The following is a 15,220-nucleotide window of genomic DNA, read 5'->3' as shown; positions in this document are numbered from 1 at the left end:
TTTCTACCATTCTAAATATGGAAAAGGGTTATGACCTAAGGTCACCAAAATCTCAAGGAAGCATCTATTAACCACAATTAAACCCATTCAACAGATGTGGCTTCTTCTGCCCCACAAATGAAAGCATTCTACACTGACGGCCAGGCAGTCACATTGCACAAAGACTCATTTTACGGCTCTGAAGAACAAGCGCTTGTTGATTTGCCACTGTATCAACCCAGCAAGGAGTGCCAGTTACGCCAGAACACGCAGAGCTGCCTGCAGCGGTGTTACTCCATCTTAGAATCCTTCACACAAGCGGCATTACGCACACGCACACACCCTCCTGGAAGTGTGCAGCTCCTCTCTCGCATCCAGCTGGTGTCGGGGATGGAGAGCACAGGAGGAGGCATCAGCTCATCCCCACCACGACCGCCCTACTCACTTCAGGGTGTCCCACATCCTGACACAGGACCTATCAAGTGACAGATGGCCACAGGTACAAGAGATGGGTATGAATGCAGGGAAGTGGGCTGTCGATTCAGGCCCCTTCGTTTCATCTTTATTCCCTGAAATTCTCTGTGCAGCTCCAGGCCTCACGTGCCCACCTTTGAGGAGCACCGCCACAGTCAGCTATCAAGCTACATCAAACACTTCCCGAAGATTCCTTCTCTCAATCAGAAGCACTCGCTCAGTGGGATACTTCTTCCTTGAGCTGCAAGTTTTCCAACTTAAGAGATATATTTAAACCCTAAAAAAGAAAAGTCACATAGGCCCAGATGAGACAGAAAGATTCTTCTGGCCAAAGGAGAAGGAAAAAATATAGAATGGGTCAGGAGGATGTCCTTTGTTCAGGCAAGAAAATGGGGGTATTCAACAAGGGCAGACGTGATAGGGAAAGAGGGCGAGAGGAATGCTGACCACCGAGAGCGGGCGGTCATGAGGCCGCCCTCCGAGTCTGCTAAAGCAGGTTCCCAAGAATCGACAAAGGGCATTATTAACAGCGCGCATGAGTCAGAGTGGCCTCAGGTCAACCACTTCAGCTTCTTTCAACCCCTCCACTTTGAGGCAGCCCCTTCTAGAAGCAAGACTTCCTGTCACACAAAGGGCCTCTGTGGGCAGTTCCCTGCTGCTTCTTTTCCTGTGCAGAGCAGCCACACTTTCCGAGGCTCTTCCCTCCCTCAAAGTCTCACTGAGCACAGAGCCCTGCTTAATCCTCTACAGGGGCTACAGGCCCAGCCAAAGGGGCGAAAGTCACCCATCTGAAAACTAGAGACAGCAAGAGAGAACACTACCAAAGAAGAGGGCACACCTGGATGCATAAATGTCGAACTTCTCTGAAATCTGCATCTATGCAAGACATGCAGGCATGACCCCTAAAGGCCCAGTCACCTCAGGCAAAATACTTCAGGGGTCTGCAATTGACACTGATTATCTGGAAAATGGAATTCAACCTGCCTTAGAGGCTGTGAGAATCAAATGGCATCTGTCTGGGACCTGGGACAGTGCCAGTACGGGGGCCATCAATAATTGGGAGCTGCCAGAGATGGTGACTAGGGGCCAGCCGCCGTCAAGTAAGCCAGGCTCAGTCACGGAGGCATGCCCCTTCTCACAGGCTTGATGGACAAAAATAACCTCCTCCAACACAGCGCCGAGTACCAGGCGAGAATTCTGCACAAAACACTATGGGAACACACGGAGGGTCCAGAAAGGGTGCCCAGGGCTGACGTTCCAGTCGGAATTCATTAGCTGGAGAAGTACAGAAAGGCGTTCCAGGTAGAGGAACCTGCATGGCAAAGACAAGGGGGTATACACTAGGACAGAGCAGGTCACACAAGTCCTGGGGGCAAGCCCTGGGAAGCAGCCACAGCTTTTAAGGAGAGAGGAGAGATCATTTACAAAAGGCAGGATGCCGAAGGGCACACCATTCGGTTGCCAGCCTGAGTCCCTTATGCTGCAGGAAGAGTGACTTCTGCTCTGTCCCCCTACTAGCAATAAAAAGTAGCACGTCCTGTTAAGAGCCCATCACGAGAAGGATAGGAAACCACTGACTAGACATCACATCCATGAGAGCTCTGCCAGGAAATGAACTGCTCAAAGACTTCTCAAGCAGTGCTGTGAATATGAGCCTTTTAAGTTAAAAAAAAAAAAGCCATGCAAACCACAAAAGGATTTGGTTTTTAAGTATTTTGTAGGTATCTATGCATTCAACTATGGTGCTACCTTCTCAAGACACTACTCCATTTTGTTCAAATGTACAAGCTGGAGCCAAAGATTCTGTTCTAGGGGAGGATACGGGGCCAGTTTGGACCTGATGTAACAAACTGACAACGGAGTTCTAACCTGACTATGATTTCATTTTTAAAAAAGTTCACATAACATGAAGGACTAGCCACTAATTTGGAAAAATGAACAGGGAACACACTTATCAAGCAACAATCTGAAACTAATGGGCAAAAACCAAGCATAAAATTAAAAGCAAAAGTTTCTCTTTTTTTTAAGGAAGATTAGCCCTGAGCTAACTACTGCCAATCCTCCTCTTTTTGCTGAGGAAGACTGGCCCTGAGCTAACATCCATGCCCATCTTCCTCTACTTTATATGTGGGACGCCTACCACAGCATGGCTTGTCAAGCAGTGCCGTGTCCGCACCCGGGATCCGAACCGGTGAACCCTAGACCACCAAAGAGGAACATATGCACTTAACTGCTGTGCCACCCGGCCAGCCCCGAAAAGTTTCTCTTAAACAGGGAGAGAGAAAGAGAATAGGGTTTGAATTTGCTGTCATAGCTGTGATAGGCACAAGTTTTAACTTCTAAGCCTCATTCTTCTTATCTGTGAAATGGGGATAAACACGGCTGACCCACTTGATGGGGAAGTTATGAGAAACTTAGTGACACATTAAATGTGAGTGCCTGCATACACTAGGCACTCAGCAAATGTCCGCCTTTACCTGCCTTCCCTAGTACAACTCCTCCAGTCTCTCTGGCCACGACCTGCTCCATAGGGCAGATGTCACTTCAGCAAGCAGGACTTACACGCCCATTCCTCAGCTGTGCCACTGAAAACTCCAGGAATACAAAACAAAAACCTGCATTGCTAAGCCTCCTATCTATATTTTCCATGATGCTGCCTGCCTAATAAAAATTTCCAGTTACCAGATTACAAAGGAGAAGAATTAACGACATTTCCATTTAGGATAAAATGCCCAATTACCATATGTAATAAGTATTATCTGAGAAGCCCTGAAGAAAATGCCTTGGTTATTACCTTACCTTCAATTATAATGCCAAGCACACCATGTGCACGCACACACTCACTCACATGCCACACACACGTGCAAACACACACGCACACACGCTCACACACTCACACACTCCCTCCCCATACGCATTCTCACTCTCTTCCTCTTCCTCTCTCTCACAGGCAGAAAGAGCCTATCCTTAATGAAATGTATGTCAATTTAGCTGGCTCAACAAATAGCCTGTGTCCCACATTTTTAAACATTTTCAATAAAATATTTAATTTATTCCAATAAACTCAGTAGTCATGTGCCACTTAACAACGTTGTGGTCAACAGAGGACCACACATACGACAGTGGTCCCCTAAGATTAGCAGCACACAGCCGAGGTGTGAGGCGGGCTAGACCATCTAGATTTGTGTAAGTCACTCCAAGGTGTTCACACAACAAAATCGCCTGATCATGCGTTTCTCAGAATGAGTCCTCGTCTAAGTGATGTGCGACTGTAAAATGACATTAAGTCAATGATGGTTTTATCATTTTACATATATTTTCCCCAATATTCTAAAAACATTTACTTTGTGAGTGCAGAAACCTTGCTAAGAGCTGGGGGATGGGAGTGGAAGCCAGTCAACAATGAGGCCAGCCCTGCAGTGCAGGCGCTCACAGTACAGCAGGAAGGATAAGCCAAGGTCACACCTGATTAGGCTGACGGGGAGGGAGGGCAGGCAGAAGAGGAAGGAGAGGCCGCTGTGTGCCGCCCAGCGAGAGTGAGTGTGAGGTGCTCCAACCAAGGCGCAGGCTCAGGAGCTGCCCTAAGGGGCTGGCAACACACTGAAAACAACACCAACGCCCGTGAGGGCACACAGCTTCGCGGCAGCATTCTTAGGTTGAAAATGCCCAACACTTTAGCTCAGTTAAAAATATGTGTTTAAGAGTGGGTGGTTACCCAGAAAAAGAGTCTGGAAGGCTATGTACCAAAAAGTGAGTTCTTTGATTCAACAAAGTGAACTGAAGTCTTACGATGTGCCAGAGCCCCAGGCGAGGCGCGTGGGGCACAGGGATGAAGGAAAATGAGCAGGTCCCTGCTGACGTTCCAGGGGGCCAGAGGATTACAGACAGGCCAGTAAGCAATGTAGTGGCAGGTGGCGTTGAAGGCTGGGGAGAGCATGAAGCCACACGGGGGACAGAGAGTGTCGGGTCTTCTGCAGACAGGATGGTGGTCAGCGACAGCTTCCCTGAGGAGGAGATGTTTAAGCAAACACTTGATAAATGTTAACATGTATTCACCCTCTCTAGATGGTGGAATATGTGAGTTCTGGGGTTTGGGGGGGTTTTTTTGTGTATCTGTCTTTCTTGATTTTTCTGCCCTAAGAATATATTAGTTGGGTCACTTTTGAAAATTCAAAAAGAAAACAAAGCAGCCTAGGCACCCTCCGTAATGTCCATAACCATGAAATCCAAGATTTCCAGTAAGGGAGTCCACATCCCTTATCCTCGAGTCACGGACAACTGGCCTGCGTATCACTTACATTCACTCAGTACAAGTGCCCACACACCTTCCAGCCCCGTCCTGCAAAACACCCCGCAGTGCCTTCATGGCCATGTGCAAACATGCGGAGCTCAGGGCTGCAAAACCCGCCTCTTGCTCCATCATCCCCTAGATGGGCTCCTACCCTAGTCTCTTTCAGTCAAGAGCTCCAAAATCCACGAGGCTACTCAGGACAAATGCCCCAGCATCATCCCTGACTCCTCTGCTTCCCTCATACCCCACGTCCCATCAGCTCCACCTCGAAACACAGCCAGAATGTGGCTACCTCACACCACCTCTGCCTCAACTACCCTGTTTAAGCCACCAAACTGAAAACTTGCCAACAGCTACCTGTCACACTTAGCTATATTCCCCACTCTGACCTACAAGGTCCTATGGGGTCTGGCCCCAGCTTCCAGCTCCAGTCCTTTCAATTCCCGCTCCTGAACCCTCCAGCGTGGCGACCTTCCTGTGGGTCTCCAAACGCGCCAGGCGTAGGTCTGCCTTTGCACCTGCTTCCCCTCTGCCAGCAACACCCTTCCTCCAGGGTCTGTAGGCTTTGCTGCCTCACATCATCACCTATCTGCTCACACATTACCTTCTTCTTAAGAAAGCCTTCCCTAACCCGTCCCCATTCCTCTGACACTTCAGCCCCTAACTGCTTTCTTTTCTTAATAACACTCAGCCCCACACACCAAATTATATATTTATATACCTTCTCTCTCCACTCACAAGAATACAAGCTCCTGAAGAACAAGGACTTTGTTTTGTTCACCCCTATATCCCTAGCATTGATGCATAACAATGTGCAATAAACACGTCTGGAATGAATGAGTCAAGGAATGTGCTAGGCTCTGACACACACACACAAACACACTATGATAAAATAGACTTCCGTTTTCAGCAGCAAGGCAAACCAGTTACCTTAATGACTCTCCCACTGAAAAACTTTAAAAGCTGAATAAAATATAACTGCATCACTTTATTCTAAAATATAAGAAAAGAATCTAAAGACACTAAAAAGGTAAATTTAAAAAAGGAACCCTAGAATATAAATTGAAAGTCAGCTTTCTCTCTGAGGTAACAAAGAGAGACCAAGAGAAATAAAAAAGAAAGTTTAATAGACTTGGAAGAAATAGTACAGTCTAACTTACATCTAATGAAGCTCCAGAAGGAGATAAGATTAAGAAAGGGCAAGAAGTGGGGCCAGCCCAGTGGTACAGCGGTTAAGTTCGCATGCTCCACGTTGGCGGCCTAGGGTTTGCAAGTTTGGATCCCAACCATGGATCTACCTACTGCTCGTCAAACCATGCTGTGGCTGTGTCCTACATACAAAGTAGAGGAAGACTGGCACGGACGTTAGCTCAGCGATGATCTTCCTCAAGCAAAAAGAGGGAGATTGGCAACAGATGTTAGCCCAAGGACAATCTTTCTCATCAAAAAACAATGGGGAAGAGGCAATATTTCAAGATAATTTTTCAGAATGCTGGAAGACACTAAATCACAGATCAGGAAGCCCAATGAAATCAAGCAAGACTTTAAAAAGAAAGAGAGAGAAAGCCACACCACTACAAATTAAAATAAAACTGTAGAAACTCAAAAGTACAGAAAATATCATAAAAGTAGCCAGAGAGAAAAGATCACAAAGAACGACAATTGCACTAACAGCAGAAGACACTGGAATAATACAGTCCACATGCTGAGCAACAATAACTGCCAACTAAGAATGCCACACCCAGCAAAACTAGTTTTTAAGAACTAGACATTTTTACACAGATAAAGTAACTACTCAAAAACCCTCACAAAAAGGGAAATTCTAAATGACATACTGCAGGCAAAAAGAAATTATCTCAGATGAAACGCTTGAAGCACAAAAAAGAATGGTAAGTAAATACAATGGCAAATACATGGATAAATCTAAGTAGCACTGACCATATGAAACATCGTATCTAATTTGCAGGATTAAAAAATTCAGAAAAGAGGGGCCAGCCCAGTAGCACAGTGGTTAAGTTCACACATTCCACTTCAGCGGCCCAGAGTTTGCCAGTTTGGATCCCAGGTGCGGACGTGGCACTGCTTGTTAAGCCACACTGTGGCAGGTGTCCCACATATAAAGTAGAGGAAGATGAACATGGATGTTAACTCAGGGCCAGTGTTCCTCAGCAAAAAAGAGGAGGATTGGCAGCAGATGTTAGCTCAGGGCTAATCTTCCTAAAAAAAAAAAAATTTTTCTTCAGAAAAGAAATATTGGACAAATTGGGAGGGAGTATGGAGTTCAAATCCTTCCATTAGTCAAGAGGAAAGTTAAAGACATTACTTTAGATTTTGTTAAGTGTATTAAAATATCTAGGATAACCACAAAAGGACTAGACAGAGAATTTAACTTCTAAACTAAAAGAGAGGAAACAAATGTAATAGCATTGTTTAGAAATACGTACATATGCACGTGGAAATCTCTAATGAAAGCCTGGGAATATCAGAGGATTGAGATACACGGAGGAATTACAATGTTCTGAAGCTGGGTGGTGAGAATATGGGTATTTGTTTTACTATTATTCTTTATTTATACTATCTACGCACCTTTCTTTGTACATTTGTCAATAAAAATCATGCCGCATATCAAAACAAAGTCCAAATGCCATTTAAACATAAAATTTGATATCATAAACTTCAAGAAAAACATAAATATTTATATGATCTTGAGACGGGAAGACTTGTATAAGCTCTTATGGACTGAATTGCGTCCCCCTAAATTCCTATGTTGAAACCCTAACCTCCAATACTTCATAATGTGACTGTATCTGGAGATAGCGCCTTTAAAGAGGTAATTGCGGTAAGATGAGGTCACTAAAGGATGCCCTAATCCAGCATGACTTTTGTCCCTATAGGAGGAGGAAGTTTGGATGCACAAAGAGACACCCAGGATGGATGCGCACAGAGGAGAGGCCATGTGAGGACCCAGCAAGAAGGCAGCTGTCCGCAAGCCGGGAAGAGGCCACAGCAGGAAGCAAACTGGACGACGTCTTCATCTTGGATGTCTAGACTCTGGAACTGTGAGAAAACAAATTTCTGTTGTTTAAAAAATAAATAAATATAAAGGTACGAGAAAAAAAATGTAATGGAGAGAGGCAGGGCACAATGGAACTCAAAAGAAAGCAAAAAAGAAAATCTCACCAGAAGAACTGTAGCAAATCGAAGGCAAAGGAACAAGAAAAGGCTGCACTTAGACAGTACCATTTCTATTCAAATTGTACTGGAGGACTAGCCAATGCCATAGGAAAAATAAGTAAAAGATACAAGAATTAGAAAAGAAGAAACAAAATACCATTATTTGCAGATGATACAGTTTTAGCAAGGTTGATGGACACTGGAATGATGTCTATCTAGAATGATAGCTCTCAGCCACGATTTAAGAGCTATCTATTTAACATGATGCTGGGGGCTCTATGCATTTGGTTTCATTAAAATGAGGGAAATACCATTAAAATCTTCATTGTAGAGGCAGAAACTAAGACTCATAGAGGTTAAATATCTTGCCCAAAGCTACTGAACACTCGAAATGCACCTAGTGCAACTGAGGAAATGACTATTTATTTCTTTTAATTGATTTTAATGTAAATAGCCACACGTGGTTAATGGCTACTATATCGGATGGTGCAGCTCTAGAGGTTAGAGAATGGAGAAAGAGAAATGGTTAGGAGACCAGGAAAGGGGAATAATATTCAAGAGGATAAACAGATAGGACACAGTGACTGATCATGCCAGGGAATGGGGGGCAGTGAGGGAACAGAGATGAAAAGTTCCTAATTTTGGAGGTAAGGTAGGTGGTAATGCCACAAAGGGAAATAGGAAATTCAGAAAAAAGAACTGGGTTAGGATGGACATAGCTGGTTTGGGCCCGAGAAGCATGGGGTGCCTGAAGCACATCTACATAGACGCCGCAGTCCAGCCACATCGAACTCCCAGAGACGGCATGTTCTTTCTGACCTCCTCGCCTCCATAGATGGTTCTCTCTGCCTCTCGTCTGCCTGGCAAACCCCTTTCTCCAAAATACACCACCAGCCTGTATTCCTCAACCTCCTCCATTCTTCAGAGCAGAATAAGGTCCCTAGAGCTCTGTAAGAAGACTCACCAACCAGGCATTAAGAAGTCTCCTACCCCACTGAGGGGGTGGCCCCGTGGCCGAGTGGTTAGGTTTGCATGCTCCGCTGCAGGCGGCCCAGTGTTTCGTTGGTTCGAGTCCTGGGCGCGGACATGGCACTGCTCAACAAACCACGCTGAGGCAGCGTCCCACATGCCACAACTGAAAGGACCCACAACAAAGAATATACAACCATGTACTGGGGGGCTTTGGGGAGAAAAAGGAAAAAAATAAAATCTTTAAAAAAAAAAGAAAAAAGTCTCCTACCCCACTGAACCACGAGCTCAGGGGAGAGAACTCAATCTCAACCATCTATGGATCCCAGGGCCTAGCACAGTGCCTGATGCAAACTGAGTGGAAAAGGACTGTCAAGTGGGTAAACCAAATGTATGAACTCATGCATGCAAGTGAATGAATCAAGTGACCCAGCCAGCATCAGATGGACTATTCCTACAGGTAGTGACCTGGTGGGTGGCTGGAAACAAGCACAGAGCTCGCTCAGGTGCCTGCACGGCCATCAATGAAAGCAGTCAGGTGCCAGGACAACTGCAGTTTACATAAGCCTCACACCATGATTTTTCATCACTATGACAACTTCTACCATCCCAAATTCAAACTCTTCAACCTTAGCAGTCTGCTAGGCATGCCTAAGAACAAATTTAATGGCTTAGAGTTCAACGCTAAATATGCAAAGATTTCTCCTCCAGAAATGGTCATGATGGCCACATGGTCTTGCTTTAATAACATTCTTCCTGCAGAGTAAAGATCAGATCTGACTAAGCTGAGCTGAACACCCTCAGAGATGGTAAATTAACCAAATGTTTCTGCTTTCCAAGCCAACAGATATTTGATCATCAGTCTACTGTGCTCTGTGCTATTTTTTCTTTATGTGTCAGTTCATACCAGAAAAGAACCATAAAGGGATCACTTCACTGTCCCCAAATTGCCCTGTGCTTCATTTATTTTGCTAAACTGGCACTATTGACATGTGTTAGGAACTTGAGAACCATCGAATTGTGAAGTTCAACGTTTTGGCCTGTTAATTACATCAACATCTTGTCAAGTAAGCATTTTCCAGCAAAATCATTCTGCCCTGATCTCCCTCAAGTACCCCACTGCGGAACAAAGTCTGACGGGAAACAAGACTGAGTATGAAATTCATAACACACGCTTCATGTTAACAAAAAGAAAATTTAAATCCTGTACTATTGTGATAGCCATAGGCACACATTTCAAATTCAGGATACTTCCTGTTAGATTCTTTAAGTTACCCAAAAGTAGAACAATATGCTTTGTGAATCCACATAAAGATTCATGTCTTGTGATTCACATACGACAGAGGAGAATGAGAAAAAACATTCGGCCCAATTCCCAGGGCTGGAGGAGATGTTAACACACACCCAGTCCGTCTCTTGGTATCAAGGTAGAACTAGGAGGTGCCAATGCAGTTAGACCAGCCTGACGAAACATGACTACAGTGCCTTCGAAAGCAATCTCTACAGAGAAGGGACCACTGAAACTCATTCATTCATTCATTCATTTGTTCGTTCAAATTAACGGCCCATGTTTTCTATTGTTACTACTCCCTCATCCTCACACACACACTCCTCTTTACCTGGCTCTAGAGCTGAGGATCTACCTGGGATACTGGGAGAAGTTTCTTCAAAGCCTTAGAGGAGGTTCAAAGGCCTCCACTAGCAGCTGTCCTGGAGAGAAGCCCTGAGCAGAGCTGGAAATGAGGAAGGCCAAGACAACACCAAACAGCACCAACTCTTGGTGCGCCACCGGGCTGGCCCCTCTTCAGCCTTTCTTTAGCCCCACATGTAGTCATCTGGCTCACCAAGTGAAAGCAGCAGCTCCTTCAAAGATAATAACAAAAAGTGCCTCCTAGGACACCAGGAGGGAAGGCACAGTTCTCATCTATTGCATAAAAACATTGCTCCTGGGGGCCGGCCCCGTGGCCGAGTGGTTAAGTTCGAGTGCTCCGCTGCAGGCGACCCAGTGTTTCATCAGTTCGAATCCTGGGGGCGGACATGGCACTGCTCATCGAGCCACGCTGAGGCGGCGTCCCACATGCCACAACTAGAAGGACCCACAACGAAGAATATACAACTGTGTACCAGGGGGCTTTGGGGAGAAAAAAGGAAAAAAGTAAAATCTTTAAAAAAACAACAACAACAAAAAAAAAACATTGCTCCTGCATCCTACTTCATTCTCAGGCTTTATAAATTAAAATAGGCATAAAGTTACTGACCACAATTGTAAGCATAATTAAAATATTTATGAAAATCCCTGTTTTCTTATAGTGTATTTGTTTCAGAAGTTCTTTAAGGCATATAAATACTTTAGAAAATAAAAATAAGTCCTATTCTATGAACTTTTTCAAGTCATTTTAAGGTGACTTGGAGAGTGGGAGCCACCTCACGCTCTAAGGACAGTCATCCACTGCTCTCAGCATGCCTCTATTGCATCTAATTCCCATACTTGAATCTCAGGATTCAAATCCAATTTTTAGGAGAAACTATGTTTGAGTTGTGGGTAAATTCTATTTTTATAAATTAAATCAGTATCCCCTGTGTATTTACATTATAATGTCTTGTTTTAAAGTCTATCATGTTCCAAAACCCGGTCAGTCCAAACTTGAAATTGTCAGTGTTCCCTCAGAGGGGCCAAAATGCTCCCACAGAGTTCAGGGTTTTCCTCTCACATCCTGAAGAATCCTCTCAAAAAAGAATCAGGTACTTTTGTCTCCTTTATTAGTTGTGATTTTATTAAGTTTAGATTTCTCATCTAGCAGATACTCACAGAATGAGGTTCACTTATAATAATTGAGTAAGACCTAGTTTAGGGGAGAAGCAAGAAAAACTGTATACAATAGAGAACATTTTGTACTTAACGAAAAACCTCTCCCAGAGGAAGAAATATCAGTGTTCTTTGTGCTTGACGCAATTCATCATACACCTATGAACGGTACTCAGATAGGGAAATTATTGAATAAAAGCTGAGTATTTGAGAATAAAGCAAATGAAAATGGACTCATCAGAAGAAAAAAGCCATTCTTAGCCAAGTCCTATTAATCTTGAGATAATATGGGGAAAAAGCAGATAAAGGAAAGGCCAATGACCCAGAAGTCAGGAGACCTGGGTTCTACTCTCACTGAGCTACCGACAAGCCCTGCGACCTTGGACAAGTCAACAAAGCACTTCACCTCTTGGTCTCAATTCCTTTGTTAAAAAAAATGAAGGGGCCTGACTATATGGACTCCAAGAGCCATTAACTCTAAATATCATGTCCCACCTTTTTAATTATGCCACCAAACGCGTAATAAAATTACGTGGCCGGGAGAAACAATCAGAGGACGAACAACGTGTAAAAAGAAAGGGGGGGGGGAGGCTTCTTTTTGCTACTGGCATAGATCTCAGACCTACAGGACACGCTGTGGTCTGAAGTTATGATACCTCTTTATTATTTTCATAAATAATAAAAGCATTTAAAGTTCACTCAGAATTCAGTAAGATATCCTACACTATTATGAAGAAGGAAGGGATGGGAGGAGATGCTCAGAATTACAAGAGCGAGGACAAAGCTGATAGGCCTGATTCAGATTTGAGAGAAAGATTCTATACTGGGGGGATTTCTAGAAAATAAGAAATATGCAACCCTAAAAGTGTTAGAAATACATAAATTACACTAGGTAAGCACCTAACAAGAAAATCTGCTTCTCTTCGTGGCACACACTGCCCCAGCATGGCACGTTCTGGAGAACAGAAGGAGGACACTGCCTTTCTAACGCTCATGGCAACAGGCGATCCAGTAAACATGTTCATGAAGTGATGCAGCATTCAAGAACCAGGATAAAAAAACAAAATCTTCTAATTTGAATTACAGTGCTGCATAAATAAAGGGGAGGGAAAGGGGCCATAATTATTCAATTCTAGAATATGACTTCCAAGATAAGAAACAATTAAATATGTATGTGAGCTGCTCAATTATTGAAACAATAAAACTTTTACATTTTGCTTTCTAATAAAAATAAAAACAAAGTGTCTGTCTAGTGACAGCAGTCAGAGGGGACGAGGGCACAGGGTCCAGCTGAGAAGAGAAATAAGAAAGAAGCGCCTGAGGAGGGAGACAGAGGGGGAGTGGAGAAAGTGCAGGCTAATTCTGGGAGTCTGGAGTAGTCACGCATGAAACAGCAATTACAGTTAACTGGAAAAGCTAATTTGTTCGTTTGCTCTCACAGGTTCCATTTACGTGTTTGTAGATTAGATTTGGCTGTTAAGAAAGGAAATGGCAGCATGTAACAGACATAATGCCTGACAGTAGGGGGAAAAAAACAACCCTCTATTAACAGTTAACTCAAGTAACTCATTTAACTACCCAGTAAGAAAAAAATACAGCTAGAAGTATCTAAGCTAGTCTAAAACATGCCAAAGTTTCTAATTTATCCCATCTATTTTGAAATGAAGCACGCACATATGTTTTAAAACCAGAGTAAAAATTATAAAGCACAATCCTTCATTTGTTTAGGCCAATATCTATTCACCAAGAAAATTAAACATTTACTCTGACATTTTTTCAAAGCATTTTGAATAAAACACTCCAAATTGTTAATACTGAACTGGCTCAACATTTTTATCAAGAAGCTCTAAAACTAGGTGTGCTTAAATGGTGAGATTTCTGTTAAACCAATCACTCAGGAGAAAAAAAATCAATGAAAATTCTTCTTTCACAAAGGTCTACCTTAAAGGAAATGTACACTTTAAACAGCACACTCACGCTTTTCTGTCAACGCCGGCTTCACCCGCCTAACTCTGCAGATCAGCTTCAGTCCCTGCCTCCTGCCCACCCTGCTGGTCTGACCTCCAGCTCCCAGCCGAATTCTCCCAGCACGTTTCATCATTTCCTGTTGGCTGCAGACTCCTCACAGCCGAGACAAGGCCATTCCCCTAAACTGCTGCGTTCACCCTACAGGCACAGGGCTGGGCCAGCCTCTCCCTCTCCGGGCCTGCTGGGCCCATCACAGAAGAGCTTTCTTTTCAGAAAGTGAAATCTCAGTATTCCATGGAAAATCAGAGATGAGGTCTGAGAACAAAAGTGTTTATTTTATTTTTAATCCAACAAACTCAGGCTGCTCAATCAACATTTATATAGTGCTTACTTTATTTATGGTGAATCATGAAAATAATCCTCCGAGGGCTGAGTATTGTTCCCTCCTCCATTTTCCAGGTGCGATAACTGAGGTACAGAGAGGTCCTGTTCCGTGCCCAGTGTCACAGAGCTGGTAAGCGGGGAAGCCAGGATTTGAACCCAGGCAGTCAGCCTCTGGAGTCCTGCTGTTAACCACTCCACCACACTGCCTCTCCATCTTGGCTTCCCTGAAGGACCAGAACTGGGTCTCAGATACAGCAGCTGCTTAATAAAAATTTTATTTGAACTAAATGAAGACTGCAGATAAGCAGTGGGACTATGAAGTAATGAGAACAGCTTTCCAGTGCGCCCAGGGCACTCTCTCCCTCCTCATAACTTTGGCCACACCTCACCGGTGGATTCCTGGCAAGAGACAAGCTCTCCTGTCCCTTTGGCAGAGGGTAAGACTGGCTCAGGCAGTTCTCCCGTCCTGGGGCTGAGGTGCAGCCCCCTGAGGTGGTGCTGGGACAGAAACATTGCTCCAGGTAAACCCACCTGCTAACCTCTAGCATGAGGTGCCTAAACTGGTATTTCCAGTTCCAATTTGGTTTCTGCCACCAGATATGAAACCATTGGGCATTCATTCAACAAACATTAGTGTCAGCCACAATGCTTAGGGCCTCAGGGCCCCAGTGGTTGAAAAGCCAAGGTCCCTGCCCTGGACCGTTTACAGTGTACAGGTGGGGCAGAAGCATAAATAAATAAAAATGGCATGAGCTGATGAATGCTAGAACCAATGCGCCCCAAGGGCTGAGGGAGCAACGACACAGGTGGGAAGCAGGGTCAAGGAAGGTTTCCCAAAGGAGGGAACACAAGAACTTGCCATTGACCTACTCACACCATGTGGATTAAGGCAGAAAAAATTAAGGAACAGAGTCCAGCAAGTTAGCTAAAGAATACCAGCACCATCCATTACTCAGTCCTCGGCCAATAGCTGAGGACCTGCACATCAGCAGGGGGACTCGAGTGAATAGTCATTAACCCAGCATGACTCAAAGACATCAGGACAGTGTCTGACCAGGCTGCCTCTGCTATCTGACACTTTGTTATACCTCGGTCACACGGTGACAATGGCTGCCTTCACTGAGCTCTTTTAAAAGACTTCCCAAGAAAGGTACTACTAGGCCCATTTTATGGAG

The 15,220-nt window shown here is 44.3% G+C and overlaps 1 protein-coding gene across 2 annotated transcripts in view; it reads right to left on the bottom strand.

Moving 5' to 3' along the window:
* Positions 1–13,740, bottom strand: part of PACSIN2 (protein kinase C and casein kinase substrate in neurons 2) — a 96,640-nt gene extending 82,900 nt beyond the window's left edge. The window contains exon 1 of one of the 2 annotated variants that reach the window (XM_046646196.1): positions 13,671–13,740. The gene's annotated coding sequence lies outside the window, so the exon portion shown is untranslated. The remainder of the gene's footprint in view (positions 1–13,670) is intronic. The other variant, XM_046646195.1, reaches the window with a different exon arrangement.
* Positions 13,741–15,220: the final 1,480 nt, after the last annotated feature.

The sequence above is a fragment of the Equus quagga genome, chromosome 19, assembly GCF_021613505.1.
Source record: "Equus quagga isolate Etosha38 chromosome 19, UCLA_HA_Equagga_1.0, whole genome shotgun sequence".
NCBI lineage: Eukaryota > Metazoa > Chordata > Mammalia > Perissodactyla > Equidae > Equus > Equus quagga.
This window is presented reverse-complemented; position numbering and strand designations above follow the sequence as displayed.